This window comes from Saimiri boliviensis, chromosome 13, assembly GCF_048565385.1.
Source record: "Saimiri boliviensis isolate mSaiBol1 chromosome 13, mSaiBol1.pri, whole genome shotgun sequence".
Taxonomy (NCBI): domain Eukaryota; kingdom Metazoa; phylum Chordata; class Mammalia; order Primates; family Cebidae; genus Saimiri; species Saimiri boliviensis.
In genome coordinates this window covers 49,946,383-49,961,563 of record NC_133461.1, presented here as the reverse complement: position 1 = coordinate 49,961,563, position 15,181 = coordinate 49,946,383, and the positions used below count along the sequence as shown (strand labels likewise).

At 39.1% G+C, this 15,181-nt stretch overlaps 1 long non-coding RNA gene across 1 annotated transcript; it reads left to right on the top strand.

The window, feature by feature from the left end:
• The first annotated feature begins 278 nt into the window (after positions 1–278).
• On the top strand, positions 279–12,299 carry LOC120361670 (uncharacterized). The gene is made up of 3 exons (XR_005577823.2): positions 279–334; positions 1,667–2,463; positions 9,439–12,299. It is a non-coding gene; the product is annotated as an uncharacterized LOC120361670 (long non-coding RNA).
• The last annotated feature ends 2,882 nt before the right edge of the window (positions 12,300–15,181 follow it).

Sequence of the window (15,181 nt, the reverse complement as noted above, 5' to 3'; positions counted from 1 at the left end):
TTGTTGTGACAAGATGGACAGATCACTGCAAGCCTCTTCACCTGGGATACACCCTGGCGATGTTGGCAGAATCTCTGCAGCTACTGGAAGTCACAGAATAAAGTTGGTTATCTCTTCCAGCATCTTTTTATTCAAGGAGGTAGGGAACATATTAATTTTGTATTGAAATAAACATGTATATTACATGTATAGAATGCAAAATGCTCATGAATATTTATGATACTTCAAAGAAATTTCATACTTGGAGCAACAGACTCTCCCCTGAATTGCCCAAGGGTTCATATTTACTCTTCTCTGCTGCTAAGCTAGAAAAGTTGGAAAAGCCCTGATTATGGTAAGTGGTTTCAAACACTTTCAAATATCACGTAACTGTGTCAGATGGTCATAGCTTTAATATTATTTATTTATGATTTTTCTTTAGAAATAAGTCTTGTGACTAAGTACAGCTTATAGATCCAAAGCCAGCAGAGGCTACTTTGTCTTATTTTATAGACCATGTATGGAATTCTTGAAGTACATTTACCTAATTATTACTCCAAGCATCAAATTAATTAATTTTTTTGGCAGTCATGAATGCAAACTGCATCTCTCTTTGGCAGATCCTTATAAGTAAACAATAAGAATGAGAAAAATGTTAGACTTTCTGCTCAGTCTCTCTAATACATACAATAGTGGTGGCAACTCAGCTTGCAGAAAAAATAAATTGCAACTCAGCCAGTGTGGAAGAGTTTTCAAACACAGCATGCACAAGATGCTATTATATGTTTGCATTTAGGATTCAAAAAGAAATCCTGTGTAGGTGTTTTGTGAGAACTAGAAATTGTCACCGCTGTTTAATTTCATATAACAACAAATTCCTTCAATATGTGGGCATATTAATATTGCTGCTTAAAAGAGATCGATGTTTTTACCTACTCACACATTTGGTGTGAGTAGGTAAAACCCACACAAACCTACACACAATGCTATTTAGTTTATTAGAAGACATGACATTAAAAGCCATCAAGCCCAAATTGCTATTCAGTTTATAAAATAATATTAAAAGCAAGCCATCAAGCCCAAATACAGAAGAAAACTTAAAGTTTAGAAGTGTTACAAATAGAGAGGGGAAATCAAATATAGAAGAGAAAGTGGCTGGGTGCAGTGGCTCACACCTGTAATCCCAGCACTTTGGGAGGCCAAAGCAGGCAGATCACAAGATCAGGAGATCGAGACCACCCTAGCTAACACAGTGAAACCTCGTCTCTGCTAAAAGTAGAAAAAAGATTAGCCAGTCATGGTAGGACGTGCCTGTAGTCTCAGCTACCAGGGAGGCTGAAGCAGGAGAACTGTTTGAACCTGGGAGGCAGAGGTTGCAGAGAGCTGAGATCATGCCACTGCACTCCAGCCTGGGCAACAGAGCAAAACTCTGCCTCAAAAAAAAGAGAAAGTGTCAAGCGAGAGAAAGCAAGACTTTGGCAAGACAGAACTAACATTTGATACCAAAAATACCTGATGAGTGACTGTTATCAGGAGATGAAAAGTATGTTTGTATTTTCTCAAGTCCTATCTGCATCTGTTTGTAATTATGTTTACAATCGCCAAACTTCTGTTTCATATTCTTTGTGAGAGAAGTTTTTGGTTGTTTGAAAAGTGTGCACATTTTGTCTTGTGTTTTGTATTTTAGGACTGTTGACTGCTAAAGGAAAAATACGGATGAAATAGGACGACCTCAGGGTTTCAGAGATTGGAAAAGTTCTAAATATCATTTCTGGACTTGGCTCAAAACTCCAGCTGAATTTCGAGTTCTGAAACTGAAAAACAAATCCTAGAAAAACTTGAATTTTTACAAATTTATTTCAGAGATCTCCCTAGCCTTTGCAAAAGTCCTATTTTCTGATTTACCTGATGGCCCTGATTCGGCTACAGATTATTACAAGAAAGCCTTTCCTTTTTGTTCAAGACCCAAAGGATAATGGATACTTTTTTCCCCTAACAATTTATTTTACAGGCTTATCCTGATTCAGTGAGAGAAGAATACTCACACTTGATAAGTACTTTGGACTTGATGATAAATGCTATGGTTAGGTATTTTTTCCATTGAAGTGTGCAAAACCCCAGAGAATTGATTGATAGCTGTGGGACTGCATTATGTGAAGGAAGCTCCTCATACCACGTCAGGGGTTTGCCTGATGAAATGGCTTGATCAAACTGTTCATGAGATACCTGCAATTCCAGTACCAAAGACCATTTGGCCAAGGAGCGATTCTTAACCTTTGTTATAACTTTTGGATGAATAATCTAAAGCCAGAGAGATCAAGGGTACCGAAATGATATCCTGTCCTCTACTCCTTCTCACCTCTCAAGGCAGGTTGCCACCAATATTCTGGAGAAAGAAAGAGAAAGAGAATACATTGAGGAAGGGGAAACTTCGGAAGCATGTTTTTAAAGAATGTCTTTTGGATTGTTAAGAGTATAAGAAATGTAAGTACAGTACAACTATTTAAGAAATTGATATTAGCCAGTATACTCAAAAACATTGAATACAGCAGGCAAGTAATGTTAAAATGATCTGCATGGATTTTGAGTTGTCCATGCTTTAACCATTTTTTTAGAGATACACACTGTAAGTTAAGCCAGATCTGCATTCAAATTTATACTAGAATCCTTGAGGAATTAAATCCAAAATGAAAAACGTCACACTCAATAAATGCCCAGAGTGTGTGAGTTTATCTTACATGTGCCCCTTCATAGGGATGTGTGTGTGTGTGTGTGTGTGTGTGTGTGTGTGTGTAAAGTTTCAGGTTGATCAGCTCTATAGGACACTGAGGGATGCATTCAAAATAATCAAGAGCTTTAGGTGTAATGCAAACCCAAGTGTCATTGGATGACAATAATGATCTCAGCATGCTATCTCTATAGGATATCTATAGTCATTTCTGCCTAAGGCATGCAGCCATTTCAGCTTCTTGAATGATACAAATGCAGTGCTTCCTTAGGTAAGTAAATGTTTCTACAGTGTTTCTGTTTCTATAGAATTGTCATGCTGGGGATTTGTGGAATGTAAAAGAGAAATTTTATTTTAACAAGAGCACAACTTGTATGACTGGGAGAACAGGGGAAGGAAAGGCCCCTGTGGGGGGAGAGACTGGCTTTTCTTCTGAGAAGAGGAGGGCGGGCATGTTGGCAGAGATTTAGAAATCTTTCTCCCCAAGCTCCGTCATCCAATAATCTCACTTACGAGGCATTTAATCATCACTGCTCTCTGCTGATGGCTCTCCTCCTGCCATTTAAAAATATTCATTCACTTCATTCTTAGTTCTTGCTATACTTTCTCATTCTTTACAGACTGCTTTCTTTTTTTTCCTTCACTTTTAAAGAAAAAAAAATCATGATAATTGCTAAAGATGGGTGAAGCAGACTTTATTTGGTAGGGGCAAGGGGGCTATTACAACGGAGTTCTAAGATAAGGGAGAGAGATGGGGCTCAACTTTAAATACAGCAAGGCCAAATGGAGATTTACAGCCAAGGAGTGGGGTTGGGAGATCAGAGGATTAAAAATTACTAAGAGGAAACCTCAAGGTTAAGGGGATTCTTGCTGGACCAACCCCTTAGGATTCTTGCTGAAGGCTGGCCAGAGAGTAAGCTATTGAGGTCAGGGAATGAGGAATTTAATCAGATATCAAGGATGGGAAAGTTTTGCTAAACGAACTTAGCAGGATTCTTGCTAAAATAGGAGTAACCTAGCCAAGTACAGAGCTGAAGGTCAGGGCCTTGAAAGCCTAAGGAAGCCCAGCTAGAGTTAGGTCAAGGAGAGCTTTTGTCTTCACCTAAAATGAGACAAATGGTCCCCAAAACTTTGTTTTCCAGTCTTCACAAGAAAGGCACTCTTGATCAGATTCTTTTTCCTATGTAGACCCAAATGTTATCTCAATGTCTGTGAAATAAATATGTATTATTGTAGCCTACAGACTGGTTCTGGATAAAACCGCCATTCCCCAGATAAGACACAGGTCTTCCTGTCTTCTTTCCATTTTCTTGCAGCAGAAAACTGCAGTCAGCTTTATACCTTACTGCCCCACCCATATCTAATCTATTAGCCATTTCTTGACATTCAACTTCCAAAATGTATCTCAAATATTTTGCTGCTCTCCCTGCCTGCAGCCACTGTCTTAAGTCACTTTCTTCCTGGGTTTCCACAACTGTCTGCTAATTGGTCTCTCTACTTCTTTTCTTGTTTCCTTCTATCTCCTCCAAACTTTTCTACGTTCAAGTGAAAAATTTTAAAAAGATATTTTTAAAACAAAAATGGAATCATATTTTAAAAATAAAAGACCTCTTTATTGGACTCTCTCTTTTACTTAAAATATAATCCGAACACCTGGCTTTGGTCTGTAAATTCATACATGCATGCTTCCAACCCTGTCTGTCTCTCCAACCTCATCTTTTTCCAATGTCCCTCTCATTGATTTTGGTATATCCCATCTCGAGTCTTTTACTTACTCTTTTTCTCTGCATAGGTAGCTTTTGCCTCCTTTACTCCTTCTGCCTTGGTCTCAGGGTCCACATACCCTCTTTACAAACATCCCTAAAGTGACTTCTGCTCTTTTCCCTCTAAGCTCCTTGTTCGTTCTCTTCCTAGCACTTATTAGACTTGAACATTTTTTGTCTATCTTTTAACTTGTTTTGTGGCTGCCTCTCCCAGAAACAATGAGCTCTGTAAAGATTAGCACCTGTTTAATTTGTGATTTGTATTTCGCATATCTAGAAAATTGTCTAATACATGGTAGATATTTGATAAGTATTTTTTCAACGAACAAATGTCTCCAGGGCACGTTTTCAAAGCATCTCGGATAGGAATTTTAGTAAAGGTACAACTAGTCTTATTTCAAAATCTCATTGTCTTTGGATGTGGAGAGATTTAAAATTATTTTGAACAAATATCAAATTCTTCACTCCAGTTCTCCAACCATATTCAAATTACATTTACTAATGAGTCTTGGTTGTTACTGAGTTATAGATGTCTTGAGTAAATGGAGAAGAGGTACATATCCAAAAAAAATCCGTTTTTACAAAACTATCTAAGTCTGCTTTCAATGTTGTAGCCCAATCTTACCGAATAAAAAGATGATAACAGGGGTAAATAAAATGGAACTCTCATGTTTATTGTTACAAGCAGAGTTCTCCAGGTTCTAATAGTGACCCCGAGTAAAGGAAACTTGTGCTTCTACACCCTCCAATGTCATTAGAAGTAACTCTGCCCTGAGGTCATGTCTGTTTTGCACAGTTTCTGCCAGAGGTAATGATCAGTGGTGAAGTATGGTCAGCGCAGGGCTCAAAATGCTTTGCAAGGCCAAGACAGCTGGCTGAAGTAATTTGGCCTCAGACAGAAGAATTGGCAAGTGCCCGAGACACACACTGGATTACCCTCCCTTTCCCAAAATAAATTAAATGCTGATCAGCATTTCTCTTGGGATAATCAGGAAATTGGACCCATGATCATGTCACCAAATATCCTTCTCAAGGGAATCCAAACTATGTAACTGGCTCCACTCTGGAAAGCTCAGTCACGTACTCATCATGGCATACTTTTGGGATAAACTTTGTTTGTTTCAAAGAGCTGAACACAAAAACATATAGGCAGCATTTTGCGTCCTTTCTCTTCAAGGTCAAACCAGAGTTTGTGTTATCCTATGAAGAATTTTATGTCACTTTGCAGGGACACTGGGTAAACTGTCCTCTCAAATTAGATTTTCCTTCCATTTGCAGTTACTTTTTTTAGAATGAAAGCCTTATTTGAGTTAATTGCAACAAAATTACCACCAAACAGTTTACATAACTATGGAGTTAATGAATGTGGTTCATATTTTTCAACCCTTTAAGAAGGGGTAACATATTAAGTACTTTCTATAGGAGTATTTCCAATAAATGATGAATACACTGATTTTTTCCATTTGCTTAAGTGGGTTCTTTCAGATTAATAAATCAATTATAATAGTTGCTTAGAATCCATTTTCGTCCACTTTCTCTTCCTCTAACTCTACTTTAGCCAAGTCCTTTTCAAAATGAAATGTCACAAATTGAATATGATGATGCAGATTTTATTCAGGTCAATGTCAACTATAATGAAACTATCACCAGGACAATAGAAAAATAGATATGAAATCATAGATACATTCCTATTAAGTGAAATTTCAAGTTCTTCGCCAGGCTTGTATGTTACTGTTAGTGGACCTGAGCACTGTGGTGGGTTTGGAGAAGGCTAGAACTGAATTTCAGAGCAGACAGAAAGGAATAATCCAATTTTTCTGCCAAATAGAGGAATTTGGAGGGGGGAAATCTTGAAAAATTGGGGAAAAGAGGTAAGAGAAAAGAAGAAAAGAGGAAGAATAGAAAATAAATTATGAACGATTGGGGGAAAATCTCAAGTGGTAGGGTAGCTAAAAGACTTTTTCAGAAGAAGGATATCTAATATACATTTCAAATTTTTGACTTTCTACAGTGTAACTTCCTGTGAGTCTTCAGTGAGCTGTGCGCTTCTCTCTGTGAATCTCAGTGTGTGTGTAAATCAGAGAAAGGCCCAACTCCATCAGCACCCCATATAACCATGTGGAAGAGAGGCAGCTGCTAAAGGCAGTCAAATGATCCATTACCTGGGTTAATTAAGTGGCAGTAAATCCCAAAGCCAGAGGTGGCCACAGGAACATAATCCCTCTTTGATTTTACAGTCATTTCTGAATCATGCCCAACTTGGAGAAATTTTTAGACAAGGAAATCCCTTCTGCTAACTATGGAAAAGGTGCAAAAGAGCTGCTGGCAAGCAGAGAGAAAGCCATCTCTAGAGCTTTCTCAGTAACTGAGTCCAGCGATGTTCAGAGAAAGTAGCACGCAAAGCTGAGCTTCCTTAGACACAGGTAAGAAAGAGATCACCGCAGGAAGGAAGATTAATGAATTTCTGCAAAAAGCAGTAGAAGTTCTGATAGAAGCAAGAAACCATTTTAACAGAGACGGGTAACGGGATGTAGACAAGAAAAAAGACACAGTCACAGGATCATGAAAGCAAAGAATGTACTCAGGACTAGGATGGAGACAAGTGCGCTAGATACATCTGGCTACAGACTTCAGGTTCTTCATGAATTTTTTGTGTGGAATAACTGGGAGGTATCTTGACCAGAGCAGGTATATTACTTGAGTTTGTTGTATTTAGTAAAGTAAAGTAGAGAGTAAACCAATAGTGTGCGGTCATTCATGTTCGGCTAATTGTATGTCTCTTTTTGAAAGTCTTGACTCTGTGAAGTTCTTTAAAACATGACATAGATTCTACCTGGACTGAGAGGTCCCTATCTGACACTTTTTGGTGTGACTCTGGAACCCAGAGAGAGCAAAATAGGTTAATTACATTCCTCACAACTTACTGCATCAATAAAAATAATGAATATATCCATTTTCATATAGGTTTAACATGTGATACCAAGTAGGCACAAATAGTGGAAGAAAGAATGACAGGAAGGCATATCAATATAGTACTTATTCAATAGTTTCTCTGCTTTGTAAACAATGAAAAACATGGTTAAGTGATATTTGGCAAAGTAAAGAGAATCTTAGGAACTGACACCTTATATAAAACCCTTTCCATCCAGAAGGCGTTCTATTATTAAAATCTTTACAAAACCCGAATTAGGCTTCTTCTTTTGAAGCATTATTTCATGAAAGAAATTGTTTGGCCCGCAAGATATAAAAAAGGATATGATTCAATAATTGCCCTACATTTTATAAGAAGCATTTTTTCTTCTCAGGTAATGAAATGATAATAACAACAAAAACCTGAGAACTCTTGACACAAAGGGACCAACTCAGTGTTCCACAATAACTCATATATATATATATATATATATATATATATATATGTACTTATTATGGTTCTTGGTGTTGTTCTTCTCTTCTATCACCATGGAAATTGACATCGAATTATTTTCAATGTATTTCTGAAAGGAGAATGAGTGTTTCTAGCACATAATAGAGGTATTCATACCATTTAATAAAATTGACCACCGTGCTAATGGAAATCTACTTGATGATGTATAGTATTTTAAAAAATCATTCTTTATTCTCTAAAAGCAATATACATTGCCTTACTTTGTAAGGAAACCTACTCAACAACTCCACAAGAGGTTATGAGTGGTAGAAAAGCTCTCATATTCAAGGGAAAGGTAAGTGAGATGAAAGATTTCTTTTCAATTTTAGTTTCTTTTCATTTAAAAGGAAAGGGGAAAGAAGACACTGGCTTCAAATGCATCTGAATAGAGGAGATGAATTAATAAATGTTGTGCATACTTGCAGTCAAAAGGGAGCTTATGAAAAGGAAAAGCAAGATGCCACTGCCTGGTGAACATCTAAGACTTTGTGAATAAGAAAGTCATTAACATTCAGATGCAGCTGTAACCAAGCAGCTATTTAAATGGGAGAATTAGCTGGTGCTTTGCTGAAGATGGCCTGCGCAGGGGCAGAATAGCTGACTCTCTATTAACAGTATTACCTTCTCCCTTTCTTCCAATCGGAGTACACGTACTCTGAAATTGCATCCTTTCATCTACCTTATATTTATTTCCATCACTCCCTGAAAATGAAGAGGGACTTTCTCGATGGTCCTTTTATCACAGATCATGGATTAATACCCCAGGAACCTATTCTGCTTCGTACGTTTACCTCACTCATTTTCCTCAAAAATTCTATTTTTCTGGGTGTATGGCCATGGCCAGGCCTGCTGCACTGAAACTTCAGATAGGGCAGATGACACGGAGAAAACTCCACTGCCGAAGTTCGCGATGGCAAGGCAGGAAATCGTGACCCTGGAACCCAGACGTTCAGTCTAGGTGAGGTGCCATGATTAAGATTCAGAGAATCACTTCCTTCTTCACCCTAAAATTGTTTTAAATGGGTCTGGGCTTTTTGGATGAGGTGGACTCCTCCTTCCAAGCAGCGGCCTGAGACCATGAAAGTACCAGCACCCCTCCCTGAGAGACCAGTAAGGCCCTGAGAAGTAGGTCCCCCGGATCTGTAACTTCAGACAAACTACATGCATGTGAATTTGCTCATTCCATAGCAAAACAAAGTAAAAAAAAAAAAAAAAAAAAAAAAGGTAAACCCAGACAAATCCAAGCGATAATTTTTACCCAATCTGACATAGAGATAAACCTGGAAGATCTGGCTCGACTCACCTATTCTTTGCTTTGGGCAAAGAATAGTAGCGAGGACACTAATTTAGTTTGGGCAGCCCCAACTGTGTTGGTAGCAAGATTTTAGGGATTATCCAATGTTCCTTAAGAATCTTAAGAATCAAGTATTCCAGCTTCACTGCACGGGGTGGGGATGGGGGCAGGGATAATGATGGGGTACATGTGCAGAGAAATACTTGTAAGATTTCTTTTTTTTTCTTTTCTTTTTTTTTTTTTTTTTTAGAAAAAGAGGAGCCAGAGCCTCCAGGAAACGCCCTTGAGTAACTTGCGCACGTGGGACCTGTTCCCACCTAGGACCACAGGCTCAAAAGGGGGCCGGGTAGATCTGACGGGAACCGAAGGAGCCAGTAGATTTTCACGCTTGCAACAGACGGGCTAAGAGAACGCCGGGATTCTGCCGATAAGTCACGGAGTCAGAGCAGCCCAGCAGAGGCAGACGGACAACCTATGCGGAGAAATTGGATGGACGGCTGGGACCACCTGCAGCTCCCGGGGGCGGGGGACGGAATCCCCACCTACAGAGCAATTTCACAAACCTGGAAGAAGGGATTTACATGTGCAGATCTCAACAGAAGGACACAGGAAACATGAAAAAGCAGGGAAATGTGACACCTCCAAAGGAACCCAGTAATTCTCCAGCAACCAATCCCAATCCAAAAGAAACCGAAGATATTTTGGATAGAGAATTGAACATAGTGATTACACAGCCAATGGGCAGCATGCAAGAGTTATTTGGAAAAGAACAAAGGAAAAGATGGAATCAATTAAAGGTCTGCAGGAACAAATTACCCACCGCAAAAATATTTTTAAAAGGAACCTTCTGAAACTGAAGAAATCACTGGATGAAATACCAAGTAAACTCAAGGCTTCAATGACAGAATAAAACTAGAAGAAAAAATCTCCAAACTTCAAATCTGAAGCATATTTCTTAAAGGTTTAAAGGGTTGTATTGTGACCATTAATGTGAATGAAACCTGCTGGGTTAATTGTTACACTGAGGTCTTGGATACTCATTAAAGTGAAATGAGAATTAAAAAATATATATAAAGAATATACTAAACCCAAAAATCACTCAAGCATATTTCAGTGTATCACTGAATTCAGACTATGTCAGTGAACAAATCTGAGAGCATTTCAATGAGTGATTATGTTAAAGAATTACGCTCACATTCTTGAAGACTCATGAATCTGGTAAGACTTCCATCAGTCACCTTACAGTTAAGTTAGCATGTGTTGTCGGTAGATATGAGATCTGTGTATACTCTTCCCCAAAGATAAATTCACAAATTGCTGCCAGTAGAACTGCAATGTTTGGAATGCTTCTGTGAGGAGATTCTGTCTAAAAAGACCTACCATCTGATGTTGCTACTGAAAAACAGAGACAAACCCATCAATGAAAGCCACCTCAAATGCGGTGGAGGATTTGTGACAGACTGTCAATGCTGCCAATCATGTCTGTTCCAAAATGACTTTTTTAAAAAGCACCAAGACAATTTCCCCATTGTAAATACACACTAGTGGTGAGCAAAAAAGATGGTGGTGATAGAAAGGCAAGCTTTACCAGGATATTTAGATAGAAGGAAAAAAAGAAAAAAGAAAAACAAAGAAAAGAGAAATATTACATATAAGCAGAGGGCTAAATCCAGTGTAGCCCATGTAATTAATTGTTGCTTGGGGTAGAAAATAAAGGGACAGTAGAAACACCAATGGAACAGGTCCCTATATCTCTTGTATCTTCAATTTGTTCCTATCTTCATATTTAAAAGCCACAATTTGGGCACGGTGACTGATGCCTGTAGTTCCAGCTACCTGAAAGCCCAGGGCAGGACCATTGCTTGAACCCAGGTGTTTGAGGCTGCAGGGAACTATGATAATGCCACCACACTCCAGCTTGTACAATAGGGTAAGACCCTCTCTCTCTCTCTCTCTCTCTCTCACTCTTTCTCTCTCTCTCTCTCACACCGACACACACACACACACACAAACTGTATTAAAGTGTAAAGAGGAAAATAACTTTCACTGCTTTCTACCTCTATTGAGCCTCCACTTTTTCCATGAGTAGTATTGTGATCTTTCTAAATGAGGCGCACAAGGCTCAGAGGTGTGACCTCAAGTCCTAAGATCACAAAGTCACCGAGCCGCAGAGCCTGGGTTCAGACAGGGGCCTATGGTGTTTTTACTACTTCGTCCTAAAATGCCTGGATACTGTAAACTTTTGCATTGCATAATGTCATTAATATCTACAAATTTCACCCAGTTCCATAAAGCTAAGATATCACAAACACTTTGAAATTGTTAAAGATAACAGCATATTTCTTTTGCATTTGCTCTAAAGTTTGCTAATGGCTCAAGCATACATTATTCTTCTACTGTAAAATAAAATTCTCAGAATTAAGATCCATAGCTAAGACAGAGTGGAGAAGGAACTCAAGTGTCATTTTCTAATTTCCAGTATGCTTTGGACTACATCATGACTGTCTTAGTTTCCCTAGAAATTCATCAGTTCATTCAGTCTCCAAATATACCAGAATGCTTACTATGTGTTAGGCAATGCAGTGTGTTAGGCAATGCACTAAGTGTCGAGACAATGGCAAGAAATAATCAAATACACTGCTTGCTCTCATGGAACACAACTAACTGTGAACAAATAATTTATGTACCACCATGCAATCTCTTTTTTTGTTGTTGTTTTTTTGTTTGTTTGTTTGTTTGTTTGTTTGAGACAGAGCTTCGCTCTTGTTATCCAGGCTGGAGTGCAATGTGCATGTGTTTTAAGATTTCTGACTGGGCTTGGTGGCTCACATCTGTAATCCCAGCACTTTGGGAGGCCAAGGTAGGTTGATCACAAGGTCAGGAGTTCAAGACCAGCCTGGCTAAGATGGTGAAACCCTGTCTCTAATAAAAATACAACAATTAGCCATGGTGGTGGGCACCTGTAATCCCAGCTATGAGGGAGACTGAAGCAGAGAATTGCTCAAACCCAGGAGGCAGAGGTTGCAGTGAGCCGAGATTGTGTCATTGCACTTCAGCCTGGGTGACAGAGACTCTGTATTAAAAAAAAATAAAATAAAATAAATAAAAAATTCTAACTCATCAATTCTTGTCTTTTTTTTTCTTTTCCCCTTTTATTTGTCTGGAGTTTGAGATGCCTGTGAACTTCCAAGTGGAGCTGTCAGGTAGACAACTGGATGCATATGTCTGAACCTTAAATAGAAGTTTGAAATAGAAAATAAATTTGGACATTACTGCATGTTCCTGTTATTATCAATATATAACAACCACCTCAAACTTTATGGGAAGGGAAGATTCATTTTATTGTGCTTATGGAGTCTATGAGTCAAGTACACAAAACACAGCAAGGATGGCTTGACTCTGTTCTGTTACATTCAGGCCACAGCAGGAAAAACTCATAGGCAGGAGGGCAGCTCCACATGGGGCTAGAGCCAGCCGAGGGCTCCTGCACTCACATGTCTGCTTCCTAACCAGAAAGGGCCTGAAGTCTAGGACTGCCGACTAGAGCAGAGAGCTTTCACATTGTGTCTATGTGCAGCTGGCTTCCTTACAGCATGGCAAACTCAGGGAAGTCAGACTTCTTACTTAGTAGCTCAAGAATTCAAATGGAGATGTTCTAACAAGCCAAACAGAAGACTGTCCGTTTATGACTTATTCTCGGAAATTACTCAAACTCAATTCTACTGTATATCATTTGCTATAAGCAAGTCATAAATCTGCCCAGATTCAAGAGGAGAGTAATAAGATTCCACTTCTTTTATTTATTTATTTTTTGAGATGGCGTTTTGCTCTTATTATCCAGGCTAGAGTGCGATGGCACAGTCTCAGCTCACTGCAACCTCCACCACCTACGTTCAAGCAATTCTGCCTCAGCCTCTTGAGTAGCTGGGATTTCAGGCACCCGCCACCATACCCGGCTAACTTTTGTATTTTTAGTAGAGACAGGGTTTCACCATGTTTGCCAGGCTAGTCTTGAACTGCTGACCTCAGGTGATTTGCCCTCCTTGGCCTCCCAAAGTGCTGGGATTACAAGCGTGAGCCATTGCACCTGGCCAAGATTTTGCCTCTTTTATTTATTTATTTATTTATTTATTGAGACAGATTCTCACCCTGTCAGGCTGGAGTGCAGTGGCGTGGATCTCGGCTCACTGAAACCTCAGCCTCCAGAGTTCAAGTGATTCTCCTGCTTCAGCCTCCTAAGTAGCTGGGATTATAGGCATGCACTACCATGCCCAGCTAATTTTTGCATTTTTAGGAGAGATGGGATTTCACCATGTTGGCCAGGCTGGTCTTGAACTCCTGATCTCAGGTGATCTGCACTCCTTGGCCTCCCAGAGTGCTGGGATTACAGTCATGAGCCACTGCACCTGGCTGAGATTCTACCTCTTGATGGAGGTGTAGCAAGGGTCTGAAAGGGCTTTTGAGACAGGAGATTTGTAGATATATATATGTGACCATCTTTGGAAAGTACAGTCTTCTATAGTATGTACACTGCACCCCAAGCCAGTAATCAAGAATCAGAAAGCCTCACAGGAAGAGAGAGAAGAGGTTCTCAAACTTGAATGTACATTCAGAATCACCTAATGGATTTGCCGAGTTTCGCTCCAGAGTTTCTGATTTAATAAACAAGGTTTGAGATTCTGGGGCGGGGCCTGAAATGTGCATCTTTGACAGTATCCGGTTTGTTAATGCTGCTGATTCAAGGATCTCACTAGTACAGACACTAAGATAAAACCAAAGGAAAAGGGGGCTGAGACTGCAGTAAAAGAATGAGCCAGTGCAGTCTACTGAGAAGACGCATGTGAGAGGGAGTGTTGTCCCAGAAGCCAAAAGAAGACAGTGTTTCAAAAGAGGTCAGAAAGGGGGGGTTTCTTTCACGGTCAATTCCATTACCGAAACTTTATTATCTTTCTTTCATCCTATTGCTCTGAGAGTTTCTCATTTAATTCACATCGGAAGAAAGGATTTGCTTTTATTTTATTTTGACCTGAATTTTATATGTAGACCCTTCTTTGACAGACACATTTCAAAGTCAAATTTATTTGAATCAGATATATAAATTAAATAATATGTCCTAGGTACAGGGATTGAAAGCTCCTCATTTTCTACTTTAACAAATGGTGGTGATAGTCTATTATTTTACAGTCTCAAAGATCATTTGTATTTTACACGATATGTCATTAAATTTGCATTTGAATTTAAGCACAACTAATGCCCTGGGAATCTACGTGTAAAATGGAATAGTGATGTCGTACTAATAGTCTGATTCAAAATTAACCAAGGATTTTTCTGATTTTCTTACTCTGTCTCCACCCACCTATACTTACCATATTGTCACGCTGGATTGAGTATGAATCACAAATAAAGCTCAGTTAAACAAAGGTAATCTTTTTAGGCAAAACAATTGTTGGAACTATATTTTCCTTGATAGAACTGAAAGAAGACTTAAAATTTAGTGGGAACTGCTTCATTTGTCATTTGAGAAATGATTATTGGCCAGGAGTGGTGTCTCAAGCCTTTAATCCCAACATTTTCAGAGACCAAGGCAGGTGGATCACTTGAGGTCAGGCCAAGCGAGACCAGTCTGGCCAACATGGAGAAACCCTACCTCTACTAAAAATACAAAAATTAATCTAGGCGTAGTGGTGGGAGCCTGTAATACCAGCTACTTGGGAGTTTGAGACACTAGAATTGCTTGAACCCGAGAGGCGGAGGTTGCAGTGAGCTGAGGTAGCGCCATTGCACTCCAGCCAGGGTGACAGAGCAAGACTCCATCTCAGAAAAATAAAAAAAAAATAAAATAGGGCTACTATTGGTTTTAAAATATGGAAGAGAAAATAAAGAGATACTTATAATATCAATAAAAGACTCGAAGGGAGCCAACATATTTACTTGTAAATCCTTCCACCCTGAAGTTAAGAATTTGTTTTTTGCATAAAATGATAAAGGAAGCA